At 34.8% G+C, this 17,159-nt stretch overlaps 1 long non-coding RNA gene across 1 annotated transcript; it reads right to left on the reverse strand.

The window, feature by feature from the left end:
* Window positions 1–13,011: 13,011 nt before the first annotated feature.
* LOC117793368 lies at window positions 13,012–16,598 on the reverse strand. The gene is made up of 2 exons (XR_004618256.1): window positions 16,354–16,598; window positions 13,012–13,364 (listed from the first exon to the last, which is right to left on the reverse strand). It is a non-coding gene; the product is annotated as an uncharacterized LOC117793368 (long non-coding RNA).
* Window positions 16,599–17,159: the final 561 nt, after the last annotated feature.

The raw sequence follows: 17,159 nt of genomic DNA on the forward strand, positions 1-17,159 counted from the left end.
ACTATATATTCTCGAAAAGTTGCACGGTGGTCAAAGTTTTTTAAGTCGAATGGATTATGCAACGAGCACTCGTATTTGGTCAAAAGTTAGTTACCAACATCTGTAAGAGGTTTAAGCCATATATATATATTTATAAGGTGTATGAAAATAAATAAATTACTAAAATAATACAGGAATAATATTTTATATTGCGTCTAATTATAATAAAAAAAATTGTCAAATTTCAATTGATAAATTAAAGTTTTTCGAATAAAAAGACTTTTTTATGCTTTTAAAGGGAAAATGTGTGATCCACAAATCCGTAGAGATTGGGTCGAAAATTGCTATTAAAAAGCAACCTCACAAAATCTCGATATTCCTGTTGTGTCAGAAAGTTTATATATATATTTTTTTTTACATGTTTTTTGAATCAACAATATTGGTATATTTCATACAAGAGTAAAATTCAATTCAATTTTATTTTATGCGGATTTATTAAATGAAAAATAAATTAAATGTAGTTTTTAGCAAATTTCTCGAGAAATATTTTGACAATTAAAAGGTTTTAAAAACATTGAAGGTTGACATTTGTGAAACAAGTCAGTACTATATATCGTACAATTTCTTAAGCAGAATATAAATAGCAGAGTTTAATTTGATATTCAAAGACTTTCGCTTTAATGTAAAGTTTTTTAAATGTGAATTTTTTTCTATCAATGGTAAATAAGTCATTAAACCCTATATGTTGAATTAATTAGCCATTGCATATAATAAAGGGTTGTTAAGACATTGAAAAACAGGCCTTATAGTTTGATTACTGAAACAACTTAATAATCGTACTTATTTCCTTGAATTTGTAATACCTTCGGTTTTAATGCTATACTTCGTTTTGTCAGTGTACCTTTGATATTGTTAATATTTTATTATTATTACGAAAGCAACCTAAAGGTTGACAGCCACGGTTCAATGATGTCAAACCAATCATAATCAAACATGCAACGAACTCGATGCATTCTTGGCGAGTTTCCGGCAGAGCTTAACTGGAACAAATGAGGTAGCAAAGAATAGGGTAGGATCGGCCTGAATGTTGGAATATTGCTTTGGCCACGTCAACGCCAACGTTAACGCCAACGACAACGGCACTAGCAGCTGCAACAGCGGCAACATCGACTAAAGACACTCATCACAGGTGCTTAGTCATAATTGGCTTTTGGGTGCATAGGTAGCACAATAAGCAGTGCATATTTCAAATGCCATGGAGGTCCAGTTTGCCAGTCGAAGCTAAAGAGTTGACAAAGAGCCAAAGGGGGCCGAAGGTGTGTGTATGTGTGTGTCTGTGTCTTTGTCTGTGTCTTTGTCTGTGTGTGTGTATGTCTCTAACTGTTGGGGATTGCATGTAGTTGAATTTGCTAGCTCGGTTTGCCAGTCACCTGGACTCTAATTGCATGCACAGCGTGTAATTTTGTGGGCCTGCAACTTTGTAAATGGCACCGAACTTTAACTGTGCCTACACTCGATAATGTTAAACTTTGTCATGATTCAATTAGACCAAAAAGTTTAGCTCGACTTTGTTGTCACCTCAACATTTTGCATTCGACATCCGCCCACTGTCACTACCACTTAGAAAGTTAACTTTTACAGGGTATAGCTATCGAGTTGGTGTTTCTGTGTTCCTTTATATAAACTACATATTAATCGATTTCATAACAAGTCAACACTTATCGATAATATCGAAGTTTAGTTAATATAATAACTTCAAGAAGTGAAAGACCAACTTATCGATTTACTCGATATATATTCACAATTGAACTACTTTTTTGCAACACTAAAATTTTATATTATTTTATAAAATTATTGATAGTTAAAAACTTTATCGAACTATTCGACTGCAGAATATGTATGTAACATTTACACTCGCAGTTGAATCCACATCTTTTTATAGTCAATATACTATCAATATATTCAATGTATTCATAAACTGTGCAGCTTCAACGGCAGAAAATGATAACGATTTAACCATTGTAAATCAAAATCATAATCAAAGCGTTGTACTGGAGTTAACAACTAACTTGATATTTGATTTGAAAAGCTTATCAGTTTGTTTAAAAGCCAATAACATTCACATTAACCAGCTATCGGACAAAGTAACCAAGGGCGATAATGCTTGTACTTCAATGGATAAGCTGTCACTATCTCCCTTTCTATAATTCAACAACTTTTGATGCATGCGATGTGAAGCACTTTATCGTTTGAAATTGATATAGAAATGGAATACTCTTTCCAAGAACTTTGGACTATTGATATCATCATTAAAATCATTTCATTTTTTTTTATATACAACCTCTTTTCAACAGTTGAATCTACTTTTATCTGTGACAAATTCGTGAATTTAACATTTAATAGGGTGCTTTCTAGTCTATCACTTTCAGCTATGTATACCACTTTAACTTGTTCTCTTTGTGGCTTAGCTCAACTAAATAGAGTTCGACTTAATTAATTATTATTTGCACTTTGCGGAACTTTATAAACTCATTGCACACACAAATAGCGCACACACACACACACACACACACACACACACACACACACATTGAAAACTGACCATAACCAAACTTAAAAATGTCCTCAAAAACTTTTGCATTCTACACTAAAAGCCGCCATAGGAGATTATATTAGTTAGTGCATGATGCTTGCTGGCTTTTTGCTCATGTGTGTCAAAAGCTAATCAAAAACTCATTGCAAATTCATGCACAACAGGTAGCTGCCACCTGGTGGCATCCACCAGCTAGCTGGACAACAACAAAAGCTGAATAAAAGGAATTTCAAATAAGCAGAGGGATTGAATTCAACGGTTTTGCAATAATCTTTTCGAGGACCATTCAACCAAAACAACAACTATAGTTGTATACAAAAACATTACAAATATCAAGCATAATAAGAGTAAATTACAATAAAGGCTTCTCATTAAAACAATATGAAGTTGTCGGAATTCGAATTAATTTAGAGGTTGAGGCAAACTTAAGAGAATACAACTCGAGACTACATTTAGAAAAGAAAGAAAAGCTATCATTGGTTAGACGAATATTAAATACTATTACATAAGTGGATTTATTATATTACAATTAAGAATACCTATATTAAGAATGCCATATCGTGAGACATCAAAATTTTAATTTTAATGTAGTCAGAAAATGTTTTTAAAAATTACACTTCAACTTGAAAAATTTATTGCTACGCTTTGACCAAAAATACTGACAAAAAGACAAAACAGTTCATAAACAAATTGGCAAAATCTTGCGGATTCTTGTGGCCCTACATTTTAAGCTTTTGTTGTTTTGCTTTGAGTGTTGTTGTTGCTTTTGCTATGTGTTCTTTCGGGCTCTTTAATTTGATTATTTGATTAGCGAGTTATTTTGTTTGAGCGAAAACAGATTTCCAATTGAATCTGGCCATAAAAATTTACGTATTAATAAGATTTTTTAATGGTACAAAAATGAAAAATTAAACAAACCAAAAAAAAAGCAAAAACATCAAATATTTGCTAATAAAACACTATACAACAAAGTGAATGAATGAACTGTGAAAAGTTTTGCCAACATTCATAATATTCTTATTAATAGAATAATAAATGAAAATGTTGCTACAGCTCTATTTTTATGGCAATTTGACTTTGACTGAGACTTGCTGTTTAGTGTAATTAAAGGGCAATTTTGGCATACATTTTGAATGATATAATGGCCATTATAACGATTGATTGATGTGCTTATGACTGCGTTTGGTCGTTTGGTTTTTATTTTTGTGTGTCCATTTTTTGCGCCATTTTCTGGCTTAAGTTCTAGCCAGTATTTCATCAGTTCTGTATTTGGCTCACTTTTGTGCTGTTTTATTTGTCTTTCGATTTTTGTTTCGCATAATTGTGCGTAATACTTGTACATAAATAATTTTAAATTGAGCGTCAACTGGCACAAAACATTTGCTGCCAGTTGCAGAGTTTGTGGGCGGTATAAATTTCAGGTGAATACAAAACAAAATGGAAGTGGCAAGAACTACACGGCCAAAAGTGGAGAGCAAAAAAACAAAACGCTTTGAAGTCTACGCCCGACAGGACACGACGTTACAAAGGACTAAGCATTGGGATGCGGCAAATATACACACAAATACAAACACAAACACACACACATACAAACATTCATACAACACAAGCATAACACGAGCATAAACTTCATCATGACGTTGCATACTCGTAACGAAAATGATAATGTTGATATTGTACTTCAACCACATGGATATGGCTAAAGGCACCAAGATTACTTAGTTGCATTGCTATGAGGAGCAGTTGCTGCTGCTGTTGCTGCTGCCACGCCAGCTGGCTGCTTTGATGGCCTTAATGAAAGCATTCCGCCTTTGTCCTCTGCACAATGAGCTGTAAAACGTGGCGGTAGCAAGTGGCAACAACAGGTCAGCTGAGGTTTTCCACAACCATATTCCCTTCCACACTGTGCACTGAGGGAACTGAAAAGCTGTCTTCCTACAAGTGGGCAGTACAAAACCAAGCAATATCTAACCAATTAAAATTACAATGAACAATTGAGATTCAGAATGAGATTCAGTTATGTAATCCATCAAAACAAATGTAAACAATATGAGAAATTTAATTTAAAATCTAATTTAATACATATATAACATTTGGGATCAATACCTGACAATTAAATTTCACAAACATATTTTCTAAGTCACTAGAGTGGACTGCCAAAAATAAATTTTTAAATTTAAAAACGTTTTTATTTTATGCTAAATATAATAATGCATTCAATATCAACATGAGAAATAATTTAATTTAAGTCAATAAATTTAAAATTTTATTAATTTTTTTTCGGAACACAAAATTTTGGGTTGCTTTTAGAGATTTTTAGGATGTGAATATTTGTATGAGCAATATAACCTTGCAGTCATATTAGTCTTCGTTCCTTTTCGTTTTTAGCCTTTTTTTGCACTCAGCATACAAAATCTTTAAAAAATATTCATTATATTCATATTCTAAAAAAAAGTTTACAACCCAGACAAAGAAAATGGTTGCTTTCAAATGTCAAAATAATTAAATTCTTTAAATATAGATAATAATAATATATTATACATTTTGAATTAATTTTGTTTGTACCAAATGTATCAACTCTTTATAATTTTATTTATATTAAAAACGAATTTATAACAACCGATTTGTGTAAATACGAAAATATGTCTGAAAAATAAAATTGCGACATTGCAGTATCTTTTATATAAGTCCAAGCATTTTTCCACAGTTGTCAGTCATACTCAACACCTTTCAATCAGTGAAATATCCAGGGTTTAAAATTAATTTTGATATTTGATGTGATGTTATACAACACTGAGTGAATTACAAGTTACAAATACAATAAACTATAAATTGCTTAAGCAACCTCAACAGTTTGCAGCGTTTTAGATTTCGTTAGCCTTCCCTAAGATGAAGATACTCGATATTAAGTATACGCCTCATTATGCAATAATTGAGCTAAGCGATAAGCGATAACAATAAAGACAAACGATACTCTGCAAACACTGATGAAATGCTCTACAGGCAATTTGCAGCGTCTTCAATTGCCATTTTGCTACGACGACAAGTAAGAATACGCTAAATTACGTATACGCCTCATTGTCAGCGTCGTCTTGGATTACTTGAAATAATTGAATTCGATTGTTTGGCTTCCATTTTCTATTCATAGACTGCAAGCATGCGGTTACCAAAATCAATGATGCCCTGATACATCTCCCTCCGAATACACACACACACACAAACACACACCCACGAAAAAGGGAATAACTTCTATCATTTTGCAGACACTTGTATTATCGATTTTAAATATTTTAACTATTGCTTAAGGGTGCAATGCATTTTGGGGAATGTGATATTGCAAATTAATGTAAGATAACCTTGCGGGCTTATCGATATTTAATGAACTGCTTTCAGCGATGACAATGTACATTGTATTTTAGCACTTTCGTTAAATGCAAATTTATTGTAGCAATGTGATTCATTTGCTAATCCATTTTGATGGGGAGCTGGCAAGAGAATTGTAAAATATTCGAAGTAGATTCCGCTGTCGATGTCGATGTCGTGTTGAACTCAAATTCGAATGCTGTTAAACGAGGATTAATGCAAAAATGTGGTTAGGCTTCTATCATTGTTGGCCCGCATAGTTGAATAGAGGTCAGACGAATGGACATGACGGGGAGTGAATCAGTTCATATGCTCGTTAGTTTTGGGTATTCAAACATGTGTGGTTGACAGGCAAGTTAATAACAGAGCAGCAGCTACAGCCAATAATAGTGAATGTGATTGTGAGTGGGGCTACGAAAATGTCATTCAAACAACGCCACACGGACTGTGCGATACGAGACTTAGCGGTTTGATGTTGTGGCTTCACAAATTGCATATGCAATGTCACAAACACACACACACACACTCACACATTGAGATAAAGTCGAAAACAATAGATGATCGACTCGACCAGAGAACTGAGAATCGACATCTGCGTATCTAAGGACATGACTTGCAATTGCCTTAGCTGCAGGCATTATACAACGAATTCAATTTCCATGTGATTGGCAATTCGCAATACGCAATTCCAAACGTATTTCTTGGCTGCAAAACTGACTATGATTAGCTGTATTCAGATCCTATTTGCTTATCCAGATGGTGATACAGGTTGAGCGTCATTAAAAAACTGAAAAGTCTTTACGAAAGTCGCAGTTTCCCAATGTATCCTACGGATTGTTAACACCACAATCTTACAATGGCAGTCAGTAATTGAAATGTAATTGACAGCTTCTACAATAAAGAATTGTTTGCCTTCTTTTCCCCTTGCGCATTTCAGCATTGAATTTTCTGTTTTTTATACCCGTTACTTAAAAAAGTAAAAGGGTATATTGTGTTCGTTGGAATGTATGTAACAGAGAGAAGGAGGCATCTCCGACCCCATAAAGTATACTTATATTCTTGATCAGCTTCAACAGCCGAGTCGATATAGCCATGTCCGTCTGTCCGTCCGTTCGTCCGTCCGTCCGTCCGTATGAACAAAAGGATCTCAGAGACTATAAGAGATAGAGTAACCAAATTTGGCACACAGATTTATATATGCCCCACGCAGATCAAGCTTGTTTCAAATATAAGCCACGCCCCACTCCGACCCCGCAAATCGCTAAAAACCACCACACCCACAGTTCTTAATAATAATACAGTTTTTATATTAAATAACGTCATCTATTAATGGTATCTATAATCTCACTTAACCGCAGCAAGATCGGACAAGTAGAACCGGAGTTATAGCAAACTAAAGTAATTAATAAAGTTAAAATTTCAATACAATCACCTAAAAGTATGCAGTATTTTTTATTGAGTAGTAATTTCTATAAGTACTTTTATAAATATTGAAATAAGTAACGGGTATCCTATGGTCGGGATCTCGACTATAGCCTTTCCCACTTGTTTTTACATATATGTATATATATTTATATGTACGTTTATATAAAAGATACAAGTCACAGCTGTTAATGCAAGGCTGGTCATGTGCTTCGATTTATCGACAGCATTTCTATTTGTACTTTTGGCACAAAATATTTACACAATTGACAGCTGTTGGATAAGATGAGATGCGACAGCAACATTGTTGTGCTCTTAATTTGTTTTTTTAATACCCCCACTGCCTAATTTATATATATAATATATTATATTATCTAATATATATATATATATATATTATATAAGCTTATTGTCACCTAATCTCTGTCAACATAAAGCAGTCGCTCATCCACAGTTTTCATTCTCCTTGATGTCCTTAGAAAATACGCTTAAAACGCACACTGGTGCAGACAGTCAAAATATAGACTTAAAATTATAGACTTAAACACATGCTGGATATCCTAAAGTTCAAGCTTATAGACAAACAATTCAAGAAACTTAAAATGTCTATTTTCATCCTTGAGCTTTTAACTGTTCATATCTACGGTCAGCTTTTTACTTTCACAAAAAAGCTGTTACATTTTTATCAACTTTAAAACAAGATAGTGTGGGTAAAAGTAAAATTTTTAAATTGATTCTATGAAACCCTTTGGCAGACCAGACTTAAAAAAACAACTATTCATTGTGGATTATGAGGCTAACTATGCCCCAAGTTTGTCCAAAATTTAATTATAATAAAAAATGCTTGTTAGTGTCAATTTTTAAGTGTTAATTACGATTTTTTTTTAATTCTGCTCATTTTCCGGCGATTTGTGTTGCAAATCTGCTTAAATTATGAGTTTTTTACAATATATCAGCTTTAAGGGCTCAATAAATAAATTTCAATTACATGTTTTCAAACTTTAACAAATTATGTGCAAATCAAATCACAAAACCACTGTGCAATATGCTTTATGGCATGCAACCAATGAACTTAAGTAACAACTTAATTTTCATGATTGTCGAAAATTTTAAGAATTATGAAATTAAAAACCTTCAATCCTTATGTCTATCCAAAATATTAATTAGTCATCCATGATAATGAACTTTAATTTATTATAATAAAACAAAGATTTGTTGAATTCATATTCTGCTTCAAATTGAATCACACGAAGCTTTAAATGAGCTTTTATAATTTATAAAATATTTCTAGCAATTTAAACTGCATAATTTATACATGCATATATATTTATTATTTAATATTGTGCTTTAATATTTGTTCGAGTGAATTTCAAGTTTGTTGTCAACCTGACGACGAGTCGTTAATGTAAATTCAGCTTTGCGGTTAAGATTGTGGTGCAATTGTGCGTATGTGCAATAATTCATATCTCATATAAATTTTAGAGCTGCAAATTCACACACATGTGTGGCTTTTATTTGAACTTATTTGGTGTTATGATATACGCTGAGGAAATTTTGGCTCAGTTGGTTTTCGCACATTCTGCTCAGCGTGAAAAACACACACTTAAGTGGATACACACATACACACACCCACACACACACATGAATATTAATTTGATATTAGCTGAAAAGTTTTCTAAGTAAATAGGGGTAACAAGTAATGTATATATTTTACATATAAATACTGAAGAAAACTCTGACTGGTTCCATCAATCCAAATTCGAGTCCAGGTTGCATAAACTCGTTCAACTTAGACAAAATGGCAGCCATAAAGGTTACTACGCACAGACACACTCACAGACACAGTCACGGACTCGCACACATATTGATTATTAATGTGTATGCTCTTAGGTTCAGTTGGGCAACGCAATTTGCATAAAAAACCAGAAGCAAATCGAAGCTGCCAACCTGTCGGCACTCATTTGTTTTTCTGCAAATTATTATTGCTGTTGTTGTTGTTGTTGTTATTATAGCGTGCTAATGGTAAATTAACGTCTGCAATTTATGTCAAATTGAAGTTCAAATGGTCAATGCAATTTTGTGGCCTAACGCAGAAGCTGTCACAGCAAAAACAACAGCAACATGAAGAGTTTGTTCGATGTTATGGTATATGAACAATTTTTTATACTTATTTATCTGTGGGCTAACAACTCTCTGGCTTTTGCGACTAAATGACAGCGACAGCATAACCATATGAAAGTGTAGAAAAGATTCAGATTGGCATTATAAAATATGATAAATTGAATTTCTAATTAGTTCTCTAGAGCAACAACGAAACAGCACAAAGCCAAAACAACGTTAATTGAAAATGGCAAATAGTTGAGAGGCAAACGAGGGGATAAGAAAGAGCGAGATAGAAACGAGGGTGGAGAGAAGACAGGGAGAGAGAAGAAGAGAGAGAGAGACAGGCGGCAGGGAGAGTGAGAAATTAATTTGTATTGGCAACTTGAGTGACAAATTTGATGGAAATGCTAAATAGAAATGCCTTCGAGTTGACTTGAATTAGAAATGAATGGTTGAATGCCCATCGTAGTCTTGAATATTTGATAATCGAAAGGAATTTTGTCAATGCGTACTGCGTCAAGTGGCAAAATCTGAAATGCACTTTGAGCTCTGACAAATTGCTTTGAATAACTGAAGAGATTCACAAATAGTGAGTGTATGGATATGCAAATAGGTGTATTCGTGAATCATAAGTTTGTGTTATTGTCAAGTGTATTCATAGTTAATGAGTGTATTCACATTTAGGCACTAAGTTATATGCACAATCAAGGATAATTGTATTGATTTAATAGTCTATTAACTGTATATTTAAGCCAAAAAAATTCAATTGAATATAAATGTATTCATAATTATGTGAATGCGCTTCAGAAGTAATAATTTATTCGTTTTATTCATTTAAATAAAACAAGTGTATTCGCTTACAAGTCATGAATAAATTACTATTAAAGCGAGTGCATTCACTCGACAGATGGAAATATTTTGAACAGTCTGCGAATCTCTGAAAACACTTATGAAACACATATGAATACAAATTCTGATTCGTTTTTTTTTTTTTTGCTGAATGCATTCAGTCGCAGATGCAGTCCTCTGGCACTTTATGCTGTTGGAAAATGTCGTAACAAATGCATATGAATAACCCAATGCTTACATTCAAAATTAGCCAATAAAGCCAAGTTGGCAAGCTAAAAAGAGTGTCAGGCGCATGTAAAACCTCAGTAGATACATACGAGTGTACGTGTGGTTGATTGTACGAGTGTATTTACTTTTTACATTTGTATGTAAATTGTCCCTAGGGCCCTATCCTTCCCTGCTGACAATCAGCCCCATCTGGAGTACCCTTAACAAAAGAATTCATCTCGGCTGTCAGGCAAAATTTTCCATTTCCCCACTCGATTTTCTATTTTTTTTTTTTTTTTTTTTTTTTTTGCAATTTGTCTCAGAGCATGCTATGACAAAATGCTAGCAAATTTGATCAAATTTATCTTAATTTGGCAATAAACTGCGAGACACGTTTAAAAGCAGCCTGAGCACGAAATGGAATAGTAAGGGGCGAAGGGGCAAAGGGGCTAAGGGAGCTTTGAAATTGCATTGCCCGTAATTGACACTGTGTAAATGCAAATCCTTTAAGTGCCATTGAAGTGGAGTCCACTTGAAGCGAGTGCTCTGCTGTGTCTTAGCTGAGCAGCCAGTTGGCAGCCAGTGTACAGAACCACAGTGGCGTCGAAAAGTCGACACACCTCTGGGCTATATTTGGAGACAATACGTAAGCAAGAAAAAAGCTTGGCTAAGTTAACACTTTATCTCAATCTTATCACAATCGACACACACGCATACAAAAAAAACAAAACTTATCAGACTATTCAAATCTTTAGCGGGTGAGTGGCAGAGAGAGAGAGAGAGAGAGAGAGAGAAACAGAGATAGAGAAAGAAAGTGAGAGAAAAAAGTAGGATTCTCAGCCGCAATGTCGCCTATTAATTGCGGTTATGCGTCAATCACAATAGATTGTGTGATGTCGAACAGGCATTAACAATGTACACAACTTGTTTAGGCTTCGTCAAATCGAACATACAATATTGTACAATATAATTTCGTGTAGACACGAAGAACAATCGAACAAACAATTGTATAGAAGTCACTCGCGCCCAATACTTGAGACTTAAGTCGTAAGTATGTACATATACCATATATATCAATGAGAGTGCACTTATCTTATCTGAGGCCTCTGCCTAAGACCCGCTGCTAAACGGTCTTACAGCTTTAACAATACTCGAACAATGCTCGACATACAAAACGATACGACGCGACGCGACACGATACGATTATGAAACGTGTCGCATTATAGTACCCCCAACGTGATTAGTTTTAGTCAAAGTAGCTCGCACTTCTGTCAAAATACTTAAGTGCCGTTTAAGCATTTCTAAATAAATACCACAGCACTAAACTCCAATTGCATTTCGGGTATTCACTATGGAAGAGATGAATTAACACAAAAAAAAAAAAAAAAAAAATCAATCAAGAAAGTAAAAAACCTTTGTATTAGTCAGCACACTGACGTCAATTAATGATTTTTTCAATACTCCATAACAGTTCAACATAAATATTGATTCATTAAAATAAACAATTAAACAAATACCAACAATTCGTATTTTATTGTCTGAGTTGGTAGTTGAAAAAATAATTAAATGTAGTTCAACTGCTTATAAATTCATGGGTAAATGCAAGCGCTTATTCAAGAGGAAGCTGCACACTTTTGTGCAGCACTGTTGAAGCTGCCAGGCAATCATCCGGCAATTATGTATGTGGCTCATCACCGACAACAGCAGCTCATCAACAGCGGCAGCAGCAAAAGATGTTCTGGAAATTGCATTTGTGTTTTATGCGTGGATTCTGAAGTGGCGCTTCAACTTGCTGCCGCTTGAGTACAAGTGAGTGTTTGTGGGTTACATACCAAGTGGCTGCATATGTGTGGCTCTGAGTAGATGAGTGCGTGCAGTTAAACGCGTACTCATGAGGGGCAAAAGTCCAAAACCAGACTGAATGCAAGTCAATAATTAATTCAAAAGGTATTAAGTGAGTGCTATTCACTATGGAAATGCCTAAGAAACAATCAATTAATAAATTAATATTAACAGAAAATTATAGAATGCATATAATGAATAATGTGAATCATCGCCAATTTAAAGTTAACGCGTATTTAACAATTACTCAACTTTCCCCATATGCAATGAATATTGGGCGAATAATTCAACCGCAAATTGAATTAAATGCAACCAAGTGCAAATGCGTAAAGTAAACATGGAGAGTAACAGCAGTCAGTGCACATGTTGCTGCAACAACAGCACGAAGTTCTGTCTATAACCATGGCACACATGGCGGATGCGTGATATTTGATATTTGATTGCTTCTTCCTTTACAGTCCGAGCGTTGCCGGAGTTTTGCGAGTTTTCAGTTACACGTAGTTTAAAATTCAAATACAGATACGAATACGAATACGAGTTTGAGTGCGAGTTCGAGTTTCAGTTAACAAATTTTCACTTTAGCAATTATTACATGTTAATTAAATTATTTATAGTTTTGTGTGTGTTTGTTTTTTTTCCGCTGTCAAATTACCTTTTATTCTCCTGCTGCTTCTATTCCTGTTGCTGCTCCTGTAACTGATGCGATGGGTTTGTTGTTGTATTATTGTTGTACTTGTTATTGTACTTGTTGTTGTTGTTTGTTGTTTGTTGTTTTGGTGGGAAGTTGGGCGAGAGCCCCCAACTTGACTTACGGCACAATTTGTTTCGTTTTTAATTGCTTTTTAGCTTTAGGTTTTTGTTTTGCCTTTGCGTATGCGTATGCGAGTCTTTTCTGTTCTTTTTCTGTATTTTACTCGATTTATGTTATATATATTTGCTTTTTTCTTGTAAATTTCAGTGGAATTTTTGGTATTCACCCACTTTAAAGGGAGCTAAAGCATCCAAACTGTTGGAATTAACGCGCAAGAAGTAAAAAAAAAAAAAACAAAAAATAAATATACTTTATAAAACAGAACACAACACAGCAAATGTTGTGGCTCGTTTTGCACTCTTTGTTTTGTCCTTCTAATTATTTAAATTTTGTTGTATTTATTTTTATAATATATCGTTATATTTGTTATTTGGTTTGTTTTGTTTTTGGTATTTAAATTTTTGTGATATCCTTGTTTTGCACCTTTTTGGCTTTTGGACTGACCAGCAAAGAGTCAGTCAGTCAGTCGGTCGGACGGTCGATGTTTGCGTTTGCCTTCGCGTTTTACTCTTGTTTTTGTTTTTGCTTTTGGTTTATTTATATTTTTATTTATATCGTTGAATTTGTCGCTTGTCTTCGCCTGTTTCAGAGCACAGAATTCATACACTCGACTGCGCGTTCTGTGTTTTATAAATAAATAAGTTTCACATCAAATGACCACCAAAATGAATTTCTCTAAGCCTAAGCTCAGCTGCACATACACCATCACATACACACACGCACAGTAACAGATACATACAGACTGACAGACAGATAGACAGATGCGTATGCTGGGAGTACGCACACTTATGTAGTGCACTGTAGTTAGTATGCGTTAATTATGCCACACGAGCACTTAACATTGCCTCAAAAACAAAATACAAAAACTTTTCAATTTGATATATTCCCACAGAAAATATTTTTGAAATACACTGAGAAAAAGTACCTTAATGTTGTGGCCTTACTTGTAACACCTTGCGAGAGAACTTTGGCAAATGCCCAGAATTAAAAAAAAAAAAAAAAAAGTATATACAATTTTTATCTTGACAAGTGTGTCATGATGTTGTTGAAAATTTAAAATTTAAAAACGGATATTGACAAAATGCTTTAGATTATTTTGTAGAAATGTGAATAATCTATTTCCCATCGAAAACAGAAATTTGTCTTATTTCAATTTAGAACTAAAGACGGCCGGTTTTTCAATGTCTCCATAAATTTTATCACAGAGATATTTTCAAATTTGACAATCAATTCCCTTTAAATTGTTTTTCAACCATAATTCTTTTTTGAAGAAGAATTTATGCTCCTCAAAACTTGTTGTTTATTTGTTTTACTGGTAATATTCATAAAATCATAGCATCATCTCATTGCTAACAAAATGCGAGAATTCTTTTCTATATTTAACAATCGATCAATTGATTTATATTTTGCCAGCCTTCTCAACTTGTAGAGCATTTGATTTGCAGTGTGATTGAAGAATATTTGTGGCCAAGTCGTTTAACATTATCCGCTGTTCGCTTGATGAATATTTTTAAATTGTTTTCGTCTTGCCTCACAAAAATGTGTTAATTTTCCTAGACGTTGCCGTTGTTTTTATTTAATTTTATGTTCGTTGTCATTGTTGTTCATCTTGTGTATTGGTGGCCGGCCAATAATTTTGATTGCTGCCAAAAATTCTTAGACATTCGGCCGCATTTTGCATTTGGTGGGTGCCTGGCTAAAACGAACGTTGGCTGACTAAGTGAGGACCCCAAATGTGGACGTTGTCTATCAGCTACTCTGATTTCGAATGCCTGCCTCCTTCCCCCCTCTCATACCTTTCCTGCCCCATAGACACTCAAAAAAAAAAAATAAAAAAATATAAGTAGTTCCCAAATAACATGTGTCGTATCGTGTTCCATGTTCATGTTCGATGACTCTTTAAAACTGACGCGCTAATTGATAGCAAGTGATATGATAGAATTAAATACTACATTGTATATAAGTATGTAGAGTATACTTATGTATAATAAAATAATTTGTGTGTGCTTTTTTTGATTTCACGATTGCTTTGACTCATTGAGCCACGGTGACAGTGTGACAGTTGCAATTGCTTGGCCGACAGTCAAACACATACTTCCATACAAGTAAGTAGTTGGAGGCTGCTTTCTCCACCTTCGAGACCTTCGCTAATACAAGTACTAAGGCACTTTCTGCTTGGATTAATCATTGTGATTTGTGATTCGAGTTTTCTGTTTATTTTGCCTGTGCTTCTCGCTTATCTCAAGCTCGACACCTGCCTGAAGTTTCATCATTCTACCACCTTTACCTCTCTCTCACTCTCTCTCTCTGCAGCACTATATCCATCTCTAGTTCTCTAGCTGGCCGTAAATTACAATATGAAGCCGATTTTCCGGGGCGACGGCTTAAAATTTATGCAAAACAAATAACAACAATCAATAAAAGCGATTAATTTAGCGCTATAAATTGGGAATTGTCTGAAATGAGAAACGCAGCCCACGCTTGCAACATTTGGTAGACAGATTCTCAGTCTCGCCTGGCATTATCACTCTATATATCTCTATGTCTGTCTCTGTTACTATTTAGGTTTGGGCTTTAGAAATATGTACATATAAACTATAACATCCATATATGGGTCACAATTCGTATATGGCCAACAAAGACACAAAAAAAAGCAAAAATTAAAATATCAAAAACAAAAAAATAGTAACAACACAGCATAAAAAGTCACCAAATTATTATTGCACTTTGTGACATTTTGTGGAGCATTTGGTGGCATGGACTCTGTGTGTTTTGTGCTCTGCAACAAGTTCTGGCCATTTGCCTCTTAAAGCACTAATTGCTACAAGTGTCTCGCAGACTTCTCTTTCTCGTTTTCTCTCTGACTCTTCCTCTTTCTCGCCCTTTTTTTTGTCTTTAATATTGCTTTTATTTATTTTCCCCTTTTTTTAGTTGTTCACTTCACATTTCCAGGGCTGTGCACTTTGATTTGCTTTTAAAGCACCTTCGGCACTCAACATGCGACAAACACACACCACACACATGCCACACACACTCGCACACACACTCGCACACACACTCGCTTTATACACTATACAAAAATAGGCAAAACACAACATAGACACACAGAGAGACACAAAAAAAAATTTAAAAAAAAATATCTAGTCAAATTGTGGAGGCAAGAAATGGCACGACTTTTACACACCGGGACGCGTTAGCTGTTGTTGTTGTTGTTGTTGATATTTGTTGCAATTGCTTGTTGTTGTTGTTATAATTGTTGTTGTGGGCACGTGCTGCCGCTGCTGCTGCTGCTGCTGCTGCTTCTGCCGGCGGTTTATCCTCAGCTTGTGTTATTGAAACGCTTCTGCTGAACCTTCACGCTAGACGTTTGCTTCGTAACTGACAAGCGGCCTCAGTTCGCGACTGGCGACGAGCAAACTCGGCTGCGGTTCGTTCCGTTCGCTTTCAACATGTTGCGAGCAGCAAAATGCCGAGCGAACGAACAACGAGCAGAAAAACACCATAACATCCAAGCAGCAAAACACCAATCACTATGCACACAAAAGCAGACGAGCGAAAGTGCAGCAACTGCTGCTGCTGCTGCTGCTGCTACTGCTGTTGCTGCTGTTGCTGTTGCAGCATCGACTCATTGGGGCATGCAACAATGGCGGAGGCAAAACAGTGTTGCCTGACGCACGAAATTGGTTGAAACATCGAGGCAATGCAAACAGTATACACAATGCAAACAAAACCAAACGCAAGTGCAAATAAATAAACTGCAGCAGAACTGCTTCAAGACCATAGCAACATGCTGCACAGTGGGGCAAAGGCACTAAATATTGTGTACGCTTGACTCAAGTTCTATTGAATTCTTAGTGAAATTAGCAAAAACAAGCATTTAGAGTTTACTGTGAGTTCTTTTAATGTTAATTAATACAATAATTCAATTTAACATAGAACAAATATTTAAATGGTAATTGGAGAGCGAAAAAACATAGAGAAAGAAATAGA

The sequence above is a fragment of the Drosophila innubila genome, chromosome X (genome assembly GCF_004354385.1).
Source record: "Drosophila innubila isolate TH190305 chromosome X, UK_Dinn_1.0, whole genome shotgun sequence".
Classification (NCBI taxonomy): domain Eukaryota; kingdom Metazoa; phylum Arthropoda; class Insecta; order Diptera; family Drosophilidae; genus Drosophila; species Drosophila innubila.